Source organism: Petaurus breviceps, unplaced genomic scaffold, assembly GCF_028583685.1.
Source record: "Petaurus breviceps papuanus isolate PSGF00001 unplaced genomic scaffold, PetGlider_PUasm1.0 156, whole genome shotgun sequence".
NCBI classification, from domain to species: domain Eukaryota; kingdom Metazoa; phylum Chordata; class Mammalia; order Diprotodontia; family Petauridae; genus Petaurus; species Petaurus breviceps.
The window spans coordinates 14,356,306-14,371,168 of NW_027185720.1; the positions used below are offsets into that span (position 1 = coordinate 14,356,306).

Genomic DNA, 14,863 nt, shown 5'->3' on the forward strand with positions numbered 1-14,863 from the left:
GGGGGGATAGAGAGAACGGCAGAGAAAGAGAGAGCTAGCTGGAGAGACAAAGATAGAGAGACAGAGACAGAGGAGGGAGACGGAGGCAGCGAGACAGAACAGAATGGTGGGGAGGTGATTGTTTGGAGAAAGATACAAAGACGGGGGTAGGGAGAGACTGGGAAATAAACAGCTTCAAAAGCCCCCCCCCCCAATCCTGGCCGCCGTAGCCTGCTCGCCCTGAGCCCCCAAACACACACGTACACGCAGCCTGGCTCCCCAAGCCTAGGGTCCCCAGCTCCCCTCTCCCCAAGCAGCGGCTGCGCCCAGCAACCAAAGCCCGTCTCCTCGTCCGAGGCTCCGAGCCCTTTAAATGTCCAATGGGAGAGGGGGCAGACAAGGATGAAAGGGGCTGCTCCGGCCTAGCGGGAGGGGGGCCCCCCTCCCCAGCCGCTCCCCGGGAGCATTTCTGCAAAATAATCTCCTGCCCCAGAATGGAGCTCTTTTGTGCTCAGGGATCGGCCCCGGGGCCTGTCACCCAGGGGCCAGCCGGGCTCCGTGGGTGAGTGTGTATGTGTGTGAGTGTGTATTCGTGTGATAATGTGTGTGTGTGTGTGTGTGTGCGCGCAAGCACCCGCTCCTTTCCCCCCACCCCCACCGCCGTCCTTCCCTCCCCCCCCCCCCCCCCCCCCCCCCCCAGTCTCCCAGCAAAAACAAAGGGCCAGAGGAGCGCCCTTTCCCCCCGGCTTTGCCCCCCGAAACAGGCCCCCAGCCCCCCAATATTTACCCCGCCGGATAGGGGCCGGTGCCCAGCTCCTGCTCCGGGCGCTGCCAGGGACCCAGGCGTCCGAGGGCTGGAGGATGCAGGAGGATTGGGCTGGGGAAGGAGGGGAGGTGAAGCTACACCCAGCTCGCAGCCCGGAGCTGCTAGCCTGCCTGCCTGCCCGCCCGCCCGCCTGCTAGCCTGCCTGCCCGCCCGCTGCCCGCCCGCCTGCCTGCCTGCCTGCCTCTCTCCCAGCTGCTGCCCCCTCCCTCCTCCCCTCCCCCCCCCCCCCCCCCCCCCCTCCTCCCCCCGCCCCTCCGGCCTCCGCGTGGGGCTGCGCCGCTCCCCCTCCCTCGCTCGCTCATTGACTTTCATTGAGCTCGCTGGCCAAACCCACTGATGTCATCCTGCACAGCTCGCCCCCTCCCTCGCCCGTTTAAAGGGACACTGCCCGGCTCCAGACTCAGGGCTTGGCTGGGATGGCCGGCTAACCTCGACCTCACCCGAGTGCCCCTCGAGACCCGAGCGCGGTCCTCAGCCTGGCCGGGGCGCCGCCCTCCACGCTGACTGCGAACCGGACCAGTCCTGGAGGACAGCTCCGGGCTCGGGGTCTTCGGGAGCTGTGTGCCCGAGGGCTCGCCTTCTCTCCGGCCTGGAGCTGTGCGCAGCTCCCCCACCACAGATCTCCCCCGCATCCCCCGGAGAGAGGGGAAGCTTCTTTAGGTGGGTTCGGGTCTCACCTCCCACACACTAAAGTTGCTTATTCAACACTTGTGGATTGGTCTCCGATCGTCTGGGGTGTATAGGCGGCGCTTAATAAACGCCAACCGTACCCTCGGTGCCTAGCGCTGAGCCGAATTTATGGATCCATTGATTGTTAGGTGTTTGGGATCAGTGGGTTTCTTCCTAAGTACCCAAAGGGAAAGTGAAACATGGCCTTCCCCTCCCCCATCTCGCCTTCTTGCACAAAGGTAGGAAAAGAATAAATGAGGAAATCTGAAACCTCACAACTGGGTTATTCATCATGGAATTAGCAAACAAACCAAACACACATTTGGCGCAAAGGAGGGAGAGGAAGGAATTGGGGTAATGGAAAGAATGCTGAATTTCGGGTTCCGCGACCTGGGTTCGAGTCCTTGGTCTGCCATTAACTAACTGCATCTGTGACCTTAGAAAAGTCACTTCCCCTTTCTGGGAAGAAGGACCTCAGTTTCCTCTTCTATAGTAACAACAATTATAATAATAGCATGATTAAACCAGGTGCTGTTATCATTCCCAATTTACAGATGAGAAAACCAAGGTTGAGATGTTCCAAAGTTTACACAACCTGTAAACAGAATGTAGATTAAGATTCGAACTCAGTGCTTCCAGACTCCAAGTCCGACACTTGCACTATCTAACTACCCGTTAAAAAGGGAGAGAGTTAAGCTCTGACTTTTAATATCGGTCAGTCAACAGGTGGTAAGGACCTACTACGCGTCAGAACTGAGGATATAAAGAGTCGATGAGCATTCATTGAGCGAGCACCTAGTCTGTGCTAGACCCAGTGGATAGAACCTGGGATTCCATTTCCAAGGATGGTTCTCAATAACCACAACGTCCTTCCTCAAACCTCCCTTGGCTCCCTCTTCCTCCAGCCTCTCAGCTGAGAGGTGCTGCCTCGCCTAAATAGATACATTTGACACCATTCCCCTTGAGCCTCGTCTTCGCCCCTCTTCTCTTGCTTGTCTCATGGCGCTGATGACTGCTTCCGTCACGAGTGCCTTCTGCCACCGTCTCCTACTTCACAACCCTGTCTCACACAATGAGGTGCCCTTACGTCTTATCAAGGCTACCTAAGCCCACTATACCTTCTCAAGTGACTCCATTCCATCCCATCTCCTCCAACAGATCGGTACTTTCACTTCTTTTCAGCTTCTCCTTACTCTCTCCTACTGGCTCCTTCCCTACTGCCTACAAACTTGCCCTAGTCTCTCCCATCTTCAAAAACCCCTCACTCAGTTCTTCCAGCCACAATAACTACAATCATATCTTTCTTCTGACCTTTGTGGCTAAACTCCTCAGAAAGGATTTTACAATAGGTATCTTCACTTTCTTTTGTTCTTACCCCTTACCCACTCGCTCCTTACTTACTCTAGTTTCCATATTCACGGTTGCACCTAAACTCTCCAGTGGTCTCTAACTGGCCAAATCCAGTTTCTCTATCCTCATCCTCTTTGACAGGGGCAGCTGGGCGGATTAGTGGGTAGAGAGCAGGTCCTGGAGTCAGGAAGACCTGAGTTCAAATCCAGCCTCAGTTACTTAGTAGTTGTGTGACCCTGGGCAAGTCACTTAACCTTAATTGCCTCAAAATACAAAAACAAAACCAAACCTCAGTTCATTCTCCTGGACCTCTCTACAGCCTTTGACCCTGCTGGCCACCCTCTCCTTGATTCTCTCGTCTCTCTAAGTTTTTGGGACACCCTTCTCTCCCGGTTTTCCTCCTCCATCTCCCTTGCTGGATCCTCTGACAGATCACACCCTCTAACCGTAGCTGTCCCACAGGGCTCTGTCCTGGGCCCTCTTCTCTTCTCCCTGTAGATCGCTTCCCTTGGTGATTCTGTCAGTTTCTGACAGTGGGTTTAATTACCATTCCTATGCTGATGTTTAACAAATCTACCAATCCTGCTCTAAGCTGTCTGCTGACCTTCAACCTCATATCTCTATCTTTCTGACATTTCAACCTGGATGTCCATCCAGTAGACATCTTCAATTTAACATGCCCAACACCTCCCTCCCTCAACCCTCCCCTCCTCCTTCTCTGTTACTGTCAAAGGCAACACTATCCTCCCAATCTCAGACTCCCAATCTAGGGCTCATCCTGGATTCTTTTCTTTCTCTCCCCCCCCCAACCCCCATATCCAATCTTTCACCAAAACCTACAATATAATTTGTGGGAGAAGGTACTATCAGTTGGGGAGATTCAGGAAAGGCCTTGAATAGAAAGAAGGTGGTGTTTTAGCTGAGTCATGAAAAAGGTCCTCTCTAGACCTTGAACTTGGAAGATCTGGATTCAAGTCTCGCTTTTTGGCTGTGACACGTGGCTTAACATAGCACCTAGCACCTAGCAGAGTGGCTTGTCCATACCTTGATTCTCAGCTTCCTCTTATAGAAAATGGGAATAATAATCCCTTCCTACAACTTTGTTATTTGTTTGTGAATTTAAAATATTTTAAAATTATTTTAAATTTAAAATGTTTTTTAAAGATTTTAATGTTAAGTTATTAAAATTTAAATTAATTCATTAAATTATTAGTTTAAAAACTGTAGGTAGCAGAAATTCAGTGTCTTGTATACACACAAACTCTTTTCTCCCTTTATATATTGGAATGTTTTGTCTGTGGGTGGCTGTCCAGTTCATAATAAAAAATATTTTTTTAATAAAAGGGCTATAAAAAGAACTTATTTCCCCAACAGTCCTATGGAGCTCCTGAGCCAGAAGTCAGGGGCCTTGAAATGGATGCTCGAGCAGAGATTGGCAGAGGCTTCACAAGAATCCCAGGCAATGGATACGGGTCTGAGAAGCCATCCCCTGGAGGGATGGGGCAGGATGGAAAGGCTTTGTTCTGGGGTGGATAGCTTTTCAGTGAAGTAGGCAGTATCTCTGCTGCACAGCTAGCCTAAGCCTCTTAATATAAGCTTTGGGGATTCAAAAACACTCACTAGCTGTGTGACCCTTTGCTAGTCACTTAACCCTCCAAGCCTCAGTTTCCTCATCTGTAAAATGGGGATTACAATAATAGCACACGCCTCAAAGGGCTATTATGGGGATCCAATAAGATCGTATTTGTAAAGCCCTATATATACATATATACATGCTAGCTATAATAGTTTCTTTCAGGCTTGTGGCTTATCACTCCCCTTCTCTCACTCAACATTCCTTCTCCTGTCTCTTTGCTCTGTCAGCTTTCCTCCTGTCCTCTGCTTCAAGGCTTGGCTCAGATGCCCCCTCCTCTGGAAAGCCTTCCTGATCCTGCCCCCCTTGGTTGTTAGTACTCAACACCTCTTCCAGCTGTCAGAAAAGAGGATCATGGGATCAGGTCTGGAGCTGGTGGAGATCCTGGACTTCCTCTAGAAGATAAGCTCCCGAGGGCAAGGCACATAAGACTATGCCTGACATATAGTAGGTGCTTAATAAATGCTTGTTGGGTGGGGATTATTACCCAGAGTAAAGTAAATTGTGACTTACCAGTGACTCCTCATGTTCCAGTGGCTTCTCAATAGAAAACCCAGGTCAAAAGACTATGTATGTATATGTGTCTGCACATATGTGTGTGTCTATGTATTTGTATATATGTATGCATACATACACACACACACACATATATATATATGGTCTTTGGGCTGGATTTTCTATTGAGAGGCAGAGAGAGAGAGAGAGGAGAGAGAGAGGGAGGGAGGGAAGGAGGGAGAGAGGGAGGGGAGAGAGAGAGGGAAAGAAGAGGGGAGAGAGAGACAGAGAGAAAGACAGAGACAGAGAGAAGGCAAAGAAGGAGCAGATGAAGAGAAGAAGAGGAGGCTGAGGAGAACAGAAACAGCGATACACACGTGTACACACGCACATATACACAACACAACTATGTTTCTGCACACATATGCACATACACACATTTGTTCACTTATGTGCATGTGTACAGAATCTAGCTCCTGTAGGCTCATAGGTCAGCCAAAAGCGACCGTTGACACTGCATAATTCATTTCATCATTTTATAGATGAAGTGACTTGCCCCCTCACGCGTGTGCTAAGGCATGAGCTCTTCAAATCAGGCCTTCAAGGAGTCCCACCCTTGGCGCTCCGGAGGGGCAAATGAAGGTGAGCCCAGCACACAAACAGTAAGCGTCAGAGCTAGTCTGAAGGCACCTTCAGACTCAGATTCCAGGCCCAGGGTTCTCTCCATTATACCATGAGGCAGCTTCCATCGTGCCAGTTCATCTTATCTCCCCCCCCAGTGCCTAAAAGAGTGCCATGCACACAGTGGGTCCTCAGTCCTTTGTGCCTGGTAGGCTTTGGCATACAGGGAGGGAGTCAGGAAGGCATTTTTCCCCAGCAGAAGAGAGGAGAGGGCCTGCCAGGAAGCTGCCCACATTCCCTGTCACAGGCCACCTGCCGGCCTGGGGGTGGGTACAGAATGTGGCCACAGAGCTGAAACCAAAGGACAGAATTAATTAAACCTCGTGGTGATTGCTGCCCAGGAGGAAGAAGCAGGAACAAGGATGTTAATGACCAGAAAGCCTGAGTCCAGCCTCTCAAGAACAGTTTCTATTCCTGGCCTCTCTGTTGTCAAGCTGTGTGACCCTGGATCAATCACTTCCTCCTGAGCTGGAGTCACTTCACCTGCAGAATGGGCATAATAATGCCTCCTTCCTTAACATAGCTGGGAGAATTAATTAAAGCTTGCTACGTGCTTTGAGATCTTTGGATGAAAGGCTTGGAGCGGCTTATTAAGATGATGATATTTACCCAATGATGGGCAAAGCTCCAAATTAAAGCAGACACGCTCATGGGACCACATGACCTCATGAGCCAATGGATGACACCAGCCATCTAGGAACCCAAACCCAGAGCCTGGGCACTGAGCTCCGAGCCAACAGACGCGTACAAGCACAAACTTCCATAGTAAACACACACTACTTAAGTAATAACAGCACTCAGGGCCTTCTGGCTGGTGAGCTCATCCATTTTGCCTCTGTACATTCCTAAAGGCCTGGCCCTGCCCCATCCCTGGAATGCGCTCCTGCCTTGGCCTCACCTGTCAGGATCCTTCAGTCGACTCCCCATGAAGCTTCCTGAGATCAGCCCAGAGGAAGGTCCCTGTGCTCTCCTCCCATTCTCCCAGAGGCCTGTGTTGAATTCCTCACCTGCCCCCAGCACACCCTGCCTTATGTCCTGTAGCCTTGGTGTCCCTGCCACAAGGTCCATCCCAGGAGAAGGCAGACTCCTTGGCAAGGGGAGATGAGATGCCTCCTTTCATCTTTGGCCCCCTGCTGGGGTCAGTGCCCCTGCACTGAGGAGGTCTTTAATAAATGTTTGCTGCTATGAATTACTATTCTTCATCCCCTTTCTTGGGCTTCTCCATCTAGGCTGGGGTGGGATGGGGGGGGGGGGGAATTGGGTCTTAACCTTTTCAATGGTCTGGACCCCCTGGCAGCCAGTCTGATGAAACCCACTCTGGTCCTCAGAATCATGTTTTCAAATGCACATAATAAAATACACAAGGTTACAAAAGAAATTCATTATAATGAAATACGGTGATAAAATATTTCTAAAAAGAAAACCAGGTTCATGGACCTCAGCTTGAAAACCCTTGACCTTAGAGGTCATTTATTCCATCTCCCCCAGTTTACAGATGAGGAAACTGAGAACCAGAGATTTAGGCTGATAGGATCGATGTAACGCTAGGAGCCTCAGAGGGCATCTCAAGCCCCTTCCTCATCATTAGGCCTGAGTTTCCTCAGGTGGAAAACGAGGGGTTTGGGCCAGACCACCTCTGAGGTCCCTTTCAGCCCTCAGTGTAATGACCTTATGAACTGAAGCCCATAGAAGTTATTTGACCAAGGTCACACAGGTGCATAGATGCACATCTGGGATCAACTGGAGAGTTCACCTAGACCAAGGTGAACCTCATTTCACAGATAAGGAAACCCAGACCCAATGAGTGAAATGACTCACCCAGGGTCACACAGGTCGTAAGCCTCAGAAGTGGGATTTAGATCCAGATCCTCTGGTGCTCCAGATAAGGAAGCTGAGGTGCCCTGAAGGGCATGCCTTGAGTTAACAAGAAGAGACAGAAATTCCTGCCGCCTACTCTGGGAACCTCGTCGGGCCCCACTGCAAGAATCTCTCTGTTCTCCCCTCCCCGACATGGGAAGGGAAGCAGACAAACCCCAAATCCAAAGATCCAGAAAATACCAGGCTCTCAACAGAACATTCTTCTGGGTGTGGGCGGAGGGAATCCGGGGGAAGGTTGGGGAGCCGCAGGCCCAGCAGAGGGACCCTGGCAGAGCTGAGCTGGGAGTGTGAAGGGTTTTCTGTTTCTGCTCCCTCCACAAAGCTCCCCCCACCCTCTGCTTCACCCAGACAGCCTGACTTCTCTGCCATCCCTCCTATCTGTAGAGACAGATTTCAGTGTATTATTAAGGAAAGCGTCCCTCACCTTTAAAGCCCTCCCGTAAAGAATTGGACTGCCTGAGAGAGGGAAGGAGCTCCCCATCACTGGAGGTATGCAAGCAGATTCTACAACTCAAGGATGCTGCAGATGAGGACTGTGGGGTCCTGAGGTCATAGATCTAAAGCTCCTTCTTCCTTACCACTTGGTTCATTTTAACTGAGCCATGAGAGAGTTCTCTCCCTTCCCTTCTTAAGGGTCCCGAATTCTTCGTCCTGTCTGTCTTCTCTGCTGGGAGCAGCCTCTTCCCTACCTCTGTCCCCCATTCCCTCCACTCTCCAGGTCCCTCCGGTCCTTTAAGACTTGACTCAAAGAATGTCTCTCCCCAGGACGCCCCCTTTGCTTCAGCAGGAACCACGATTCACCCCCATGCCATCGAATCTCCCCTCCCATTTGGATACCTATATTAATGTGGGCCTTAATGAGATTTTCCCAAGCTCTCTGGGCTGGGCCATCTGTCTCCTTCCTAGAGGAGGGAGCATCAGAGAGTACAAAGGGCTGTCAGGAAATGAAGGTACTGCCACTGGCCTGACTGAGCTGCCCTGAATCCCCTGGTGCCTCCACTCCTCTGGGCCCAGTCTTATCTGGAGAGTGCAGGGGTTGGACCAGATGAATCTGGCATCCCAGGTTCTAAGAACTTTGCTTCTGTACTAGTACCAACCAACCCCTTGGACTTCTAATGTTCTAGGTTCTCCCTTGACATTCCATGTTCTAAATCTCCCTTTTGCCCCTTACATTCCCTGTTCTAAGGAACCTCCTCGCCCTGACACTTCCAGTTCTAAGGGCCCTCTCAGTTCTGACATTCCCTGTTTTAAGGTGCCTTCTAGTTCTAACATTCTGGGTTCTAAGGGCCTTCCCAGCTCTGATATTTGGGTTCTAAGTGCCCTTCCAGCCCAGTTCTGCATTCTAGGGTCCCTCCCAGCTCTAACATTCCTTGTTCTAAACGCCCTCCCAGTTCTGCCATTCCCTGTTCTAAAGTCCTCCCATCTCTGACATTCCATGTTCTAAGGCCATGGCATGCACTGTTGGTCTGGGCTCTAAATCAGAACATTCTTTGAGGACGAAGCTTAACCTCCACCTTAAACCCCCTGCCCCTAGTTCTCAGGGCTATTCTTGGCATCTCAATGTCACTCAGCAAATGTATGGGAAACACGAGGGATGAATCCAGCTGCTGGCTCCAAGGGGAGTGTGCTGGCCAAGGTCTTGGTGTGTGACTGTGATAGACACAAGGCAGTCTTCAGTGGTCAGAGAGGATGGGGCTCCTCGGCAGCTGCCTGTCTCCCCTGCCCTCTCCTAGCCGAGGTTCTCCCCTCCCCCTGCTAGGGCTCCTGCCCAGCAGAGGGACCTTGGCACAGTGGAGTGACCCAGGAGCTCCTTCTGCCGTCCCCCACCCCCCACACACACCACGGCGGACCTGCTTCCCCACACACCTGGATATTCTCAAGTCCCCCAAGGGGCCAGCACTGCTCAGAAAGCACAGGCCAGCTTCACCAGCTGCCTCCTCCTGGCCCAGTCCAGAGAGCTTGGCTCTGGGCTCATTCTTCTTGGCCGGTCTTCCTTCTCCTGGCAGCTGAACTCCTCCTTCCTGACCCTCCACCTAGCTGTGACACTGCCTATTGAGCTGCCCTGCCCTGCCTTGCCTCTCCCTCTCAGCGGACGCTGTCCAGGGCTCTGGCCCCGGCCCCCTCCCTCTCTGCTCCTTTTATGGGCTTCTCTGGAATGATCTCACTGTTTCTCCTTTCCTGATCACTCTCGTGTGTGCTCCTGTGTGCTCCCAGGACTGGCAGCTGCTCTCCTCAGCTCCGTCTGCCCTCAGAAACTTCTCCCACGTGTTCCTGGCTGGCTGACTGGCTGGATGGCTGGCTCTCAGCCCCTTCGGCCCCTACCAGCTCCACGTGGCCCAGACGATTCCTGGTCCCTGACCAAGAGGTCACCCTCTTGGTCCTCAGAGAGCCAACACCCTCTCCCCGTCTCCTCGGGCTCAGTCTTAGCCTCAAAATTACATATGCCGCTGGCCTTTTAGCAGAGTCAGCTCCCAAGAGAGTAGGAATCGGTCTTTTTCTATGCCCAGTGAATGCTAATAAAAGTCAAGAAATAAACAACATTCCCAGTACAGCACATTTTCCAGAGAGGTAGTGAGTAGCCCATCACTGGAGGTATTTAAGCAGAGGCTGAGAGACCATTTGTTAGAAATGCTGTGAAGGATATTTCTGTTCAGGTCTGGGTTAGACTGAGCTCCCTCCGGTCCCTTCAGACCCTGAGACCCCAGGATTCTAAGTCTCCTCCTATTCTGCTGGCCCCCTGTCTCTCCAGGTGGTCCAGGGCCCTTGTGCTGCTCCAACAAAGCCTGATTTCTGGCACTGTCTGACCCTCCGGCCCTATAAATCCCATCCCTTTCCCTCTGCCCAGGTCCTCATCTATCTCGCCTTCCCATAGCTGCCAAAATAACCTGCCTAAAGTCCCTGTCATGACCAGGTTACTCCCTAGCTCAAAACCCTTCCCTGGTTTTTAGGGTCAATTCCAACCTGACTCCAATCCAACTCATTTCCCATCATTCCCCGAGTTCATAAACTGTTCCATCCAAAGTGGAGTAGTCATGATTCCCTTAATTCCCCTCCTTCCCCGGAGCATTCACAGGCCATCCCCTGCACGTGGGGTGGAGGGTGTTGTGTGGTGCTGCTAAATCTCTCTCCTTACCTCCACCTTCCAGAGCCTTCTCTTCCCTCAACCCTCTGCTCCAACACCGCCTTCTTTGTGGGGCTCACCTTCCCTGGCCCTCCAGGTAATCGTGCTCTGCCACCCCCCAGTATTCCCAGACCACTTTGTCCCAATCTCTCTTTTGTCCCCTACAGGGCTCCTGGATTCATATCTATATCTATAACTACATTTCTATATATACTGTATAACTATAATTATCTTACATATAAATAGAAATTATATTCATATTTAATAAATTTTATTACATAGAAATTATACTTTATATATCTCCACATATTTATTTATACCTACACATATTTACATAGAAATATAATTTATTTTATATAGAAATATAAATAATATTTATATAGTATATATTTATGTCTGATAGAAATATTATTATAACTAATGCTGTTAATATGTCATATGAATTATTAATACACTGTATAAATTATAAATACAATATATCATTTAAATATAATTGTATAAATATATGAGAGACAGAGAGTGTGTAAAAGGCAGTTAGATGGTTCAGTGGATAGAGTGCCAGGCCTGGAGTACCATCATTCCCTGTCTCATCTTCAGGAGTTCAAATCCTGCCTCAGACACTTACTAGGTGTGACCCTGGACAAGTCACTTTACCCTGTTTTCCTCAGTTTCCTCATCTGTAAAATGAACTGGAGAAGGAAATGGCAAAACATTCCAGTATCTCTGCCAAGAAAACCCCAAATGATTCACTGAGAGTCAGACATGACTAAATAAAGACTGAACAACAAAATATCAGTAAATAATTAAGTAAAAAATTTTAAAATCAGTAAATAAATAAATAAATGAAATAAAGTCAATAAACGGGTTAGAAACTCCTTCCTCTCCCCCCAAACGGTAAACACCCTAGGGGCAGGGACTGAGTCCTTTTTCATCTATGAATCTCCACCTCCAACAGAGGCTTAGAAAGTGTTTATTGACTTGGATTTCAAGTGTTATGCCTGCTGGACCACTGGGCCTCGCTCTCAGCCCCGAGGCTGAATCTTCTGGAACCAGAAGGTTCTGCCCTAAGGGACATGGCCCTCTCATATCTGGGACTTCCGCCCTGGGTCCCAATGCCTGGATTGGGGGCAGTCTTCCCCAGTGCACTAGATCTCGCTGGGTCCAGCTGGACTTCCCATTGTTCCTCCTGGCTTCTGGTTCTGGAGATGGGGGTAAAAAGTAGACCCAACAAGGTGGCTAGATGGTGCAGTGAGTAGAGCACTGGCCCTGGAGTCAGGAGAACCTGAGTTCAAATCCGACCTCAGACACTTAACACAAAAAACTAGCCGTTGACCTTGGGCAAGTCACTTAATCCCAATTGCTCCCCCCACCAAAAAAAAGGAGACCCAAGATGTTTTTGGTAGAGGACACTGGCAGGTCAGGAAACTCTCCCTACTGATGTAGCTTGGTTCTTTCTTCCTCTTCTTGAGAGCCTTAGAGTTTCCTAGGGCATTAAGGGGTTAAGTGACTTGCCCAGGGTCACTCAGCCTGTTTGTGTGTGTCAGAGGAAGGATTTAAACCCAGATCTTCCTAGCCTCCTTCCTAGCTCTCTACCCACCAACTCCCAATTCTGGGAACCCAAACTGACAGGCCTACTCATCATCCCTACTGGGACCTGCAGAACTCCAAGCTCCCTTTCCCAGCTACAGCAGTTCCCCCATTGGAATGCAAGCCTCCTAAGGACAGGTCAGTCCTTAAGTTAGCCAACAAGCTCTTACCAAATTCCAGACATTGCACGGAGCTCTGGGCTTACAAAGAAAGGCAAAAAAGAGAGTCTTTACACTCAGAGAGCTTATAAGGGATGGGGAAGAAAACACACTAACTTCCATGTACAAACAAGCCATAGAAAGGGTCCATTGGAGAAGTGTCAACATATGGAAGGAGCCACAGTTGGGGGCGGGGGGGGGGGGGACTGAGAAAGGCTTCTTTTAGAGAATGGGGTTTTAGTGGGTTTGAAGGAGGCCAGGGAAGCCAGGAGGCAGAGATGAGGAGGGAGAGCATTCCAGGCACGGGGGGACAGACAGACAGGATACCCGGAGGTGGGAAGTGGAGCGTCTTGTTAGAGGAACAGCAATATGATGATTTTTCAGTCACGTCTGACTCTGAGTGACCCTATTTGGGGTTTTCTTGGTAAAGATACTGGAGTAGTTTGCCATTTCCTCCTCCAGCTCATTTTACAGATGAGGAAACTGAGGCAAACAGGGTGAAGTGATTTGCCTAGGGTCACACAGCTAGTAAGTGTCTGAGACCAGATTACTAAACAGCAAAGAGGCCAGCATTAATCTTCCCAGAGACCATGTTAGGGGTGGAAGGATGTAACAAGGAAGAGGAGTTTGGAAAGGGAGGAAAGACCCAGGATATAAACCTGGGGGAGGAAAAAGGTTGTCACTGAAGCTGATTTCGGTGATCAGACCTGTACTTTGGGAAGATCACTTGGCCAGCTGAGTAGAGGACAGACTGGAGGGGCCGGGAGATCCACCAGCAGCTAACGCAACAGTCCAGGTGTGAGATGATGAGGGTCTGCCCCAGGGGGTGGCAGGGTCCAAGGAGAAGAGGGGCGTATTGGGCAGACCTCAGACCTCGGATGGGAGAGGGGCCAGAGAGGTTGAGCCACTGTAAGCTGGGATGACCCAAAGGAGGATTGTTGCAGAGAGGGCATGGACTGTCTTGATTTTCCATTTCCATCTCCAGTGATTGGCACAGAGCTTTCTTTACAAGTGGCGCTTAATGCATTCTTTTTTCTTTCGTTCATTCATTCTCTCTGTCAAATTTTCCCAAAGTGCTTTGCTCCTAATTACATGTTGCCTTGTATCATGTCCAGGTTACATTCCCTCCCCCCCCCCCCCCCCCCCCCCCCCCCCCATTCTTTAAGCTCTCTAAGAACAAGGACTGTGCCATTTTCCATCTTTGCATTCCTGGTTCCTAGAAGGGATATGGCAGATGTTTAATCACTCTAGAGCTGGCTTCAGAATCAGGACTCCCCACCTCTGATGCGTACTGACCATGTGGCCCTGGACAAGTCACATAACCTGTCTGAGGTCCTGTCAGCTCACCAATATTATAAGGAAAGGTACTGACCTCCGTTGGGAATAGGCATTTACTCACTGGGAGTTCCTTAATCAATGCCATCTTAGGTCCAGTCCTATATACAAATGTAAAGGAATATACCTACCCCCCTATCTATCTATATCTGTAGGCAGATTGCCCTCCCCCAATAGAGTGGAATCTCCTTGAGGGCAAGGCAGGGACTGTCTTTTTGTGCTTTGTATCTCTAGCACCAGCACTTGGCTTGGCTCACACTTGATGCTTAATCCATCAATTGATCGATCGGTGGATTTCCTGATTTCTGAAATCCCTTATTCCACCATCCCCCCCCCACCATGGTTCTCCTTCTGTAAACTTCTCCTCAGAGCCAGCTCCTTCCACCCCAAAAGAGGCTCTCAGGGAAGCCCAAGAATTCCCAGGGCTTGATTACTTCGCCATCTCATTACAATCATCGTTCTTGCAAGTAATACTGCATCCAACATCAGGACCATCCCTTCATGCCTTTCAGCACGACCAATAAGCCAAAAGCCTCCTGCCCATGCAGGACAGAGACTGGTGAGGACAAGTGTGAACCGGAGAATGTGGGAACTCAAGAACTGGAAGGGACCTCAAAGGATGCCCAAATCAGCCCTCTCCTGCTAAAAGTGGAGGAATGGGGAGAGTAAGAGACTCCCCCAAGGTCACACAGCAAGTGTCAGCGCCTCCGGGTCAAACCCTCTGTTCTCTGTCTTAGTGTGTGTCTGTGTGCGTCCTAGTGCGTCTAGCAAAGGGGCTGGTGCTAATCCTCCCAGAGAATTTGTTAAGGAGGGAAGAGAAGATTGAGAAGGTAGGAAGGACCCAGGTCCTTGGGCCACACTGCCTCCCAAAGAGGCAAAGATTGTCAGAGCTATAGCAGACCTTGGAGATCAGCTAATTCAGCCTCCTCAGAGGACAGAGACAGGAAGTGGAGGCCCAGGCTCTCTGAGATACTTTGGACTCGGCATATCTTTTGCACTTGCTGGAAGCCTAGAATTCAGGTGTTAGAAAGAATATTCAAACATAAGACATCAGAGTTGGGAGGGAGCTTAGAATGTGGAATGTCAAAGCTAGAAGGGCACTTTGAACAGGGAATGTCAGAGCTGGGAGGGGCCTTAGAACAGGGGATGTC

The 14,863-nt window shown here is 50.2% G+C and overlaps 1 protein-coding gene across 7 annotated transcripts in view; it reads right to left on the minus strand.

Annotated features, from left to right (window-relative positions):
- Positions 1-14,863, minus strand: part of CSNK1E (casein kinase 1 epsilon) — a 66,340-nt gene that overhangs the window by 49,506 nt on the left and 1,971 nt on the right. Inside the window, exon 1 of one of the 7 annotated variants that reach the window (XM_069082138.1) lies at positions 9,378-9,399. The exons of 4 other annotated variants lie outside the window; for them this stretch is intronic. The gene's annotated coding sequence lies outside the window, so the exon portion shown is untranslated. Of the gene's footprint in view, positions 1-766; positions 989-1,482; positions 1,502-9,377; positions 9,400-14,863 lie in introns of those variants that run through there. 2 more of the 7 variants (XM_069082139.1, XM_069082137.1) reach the window with 2 other exon arrangements.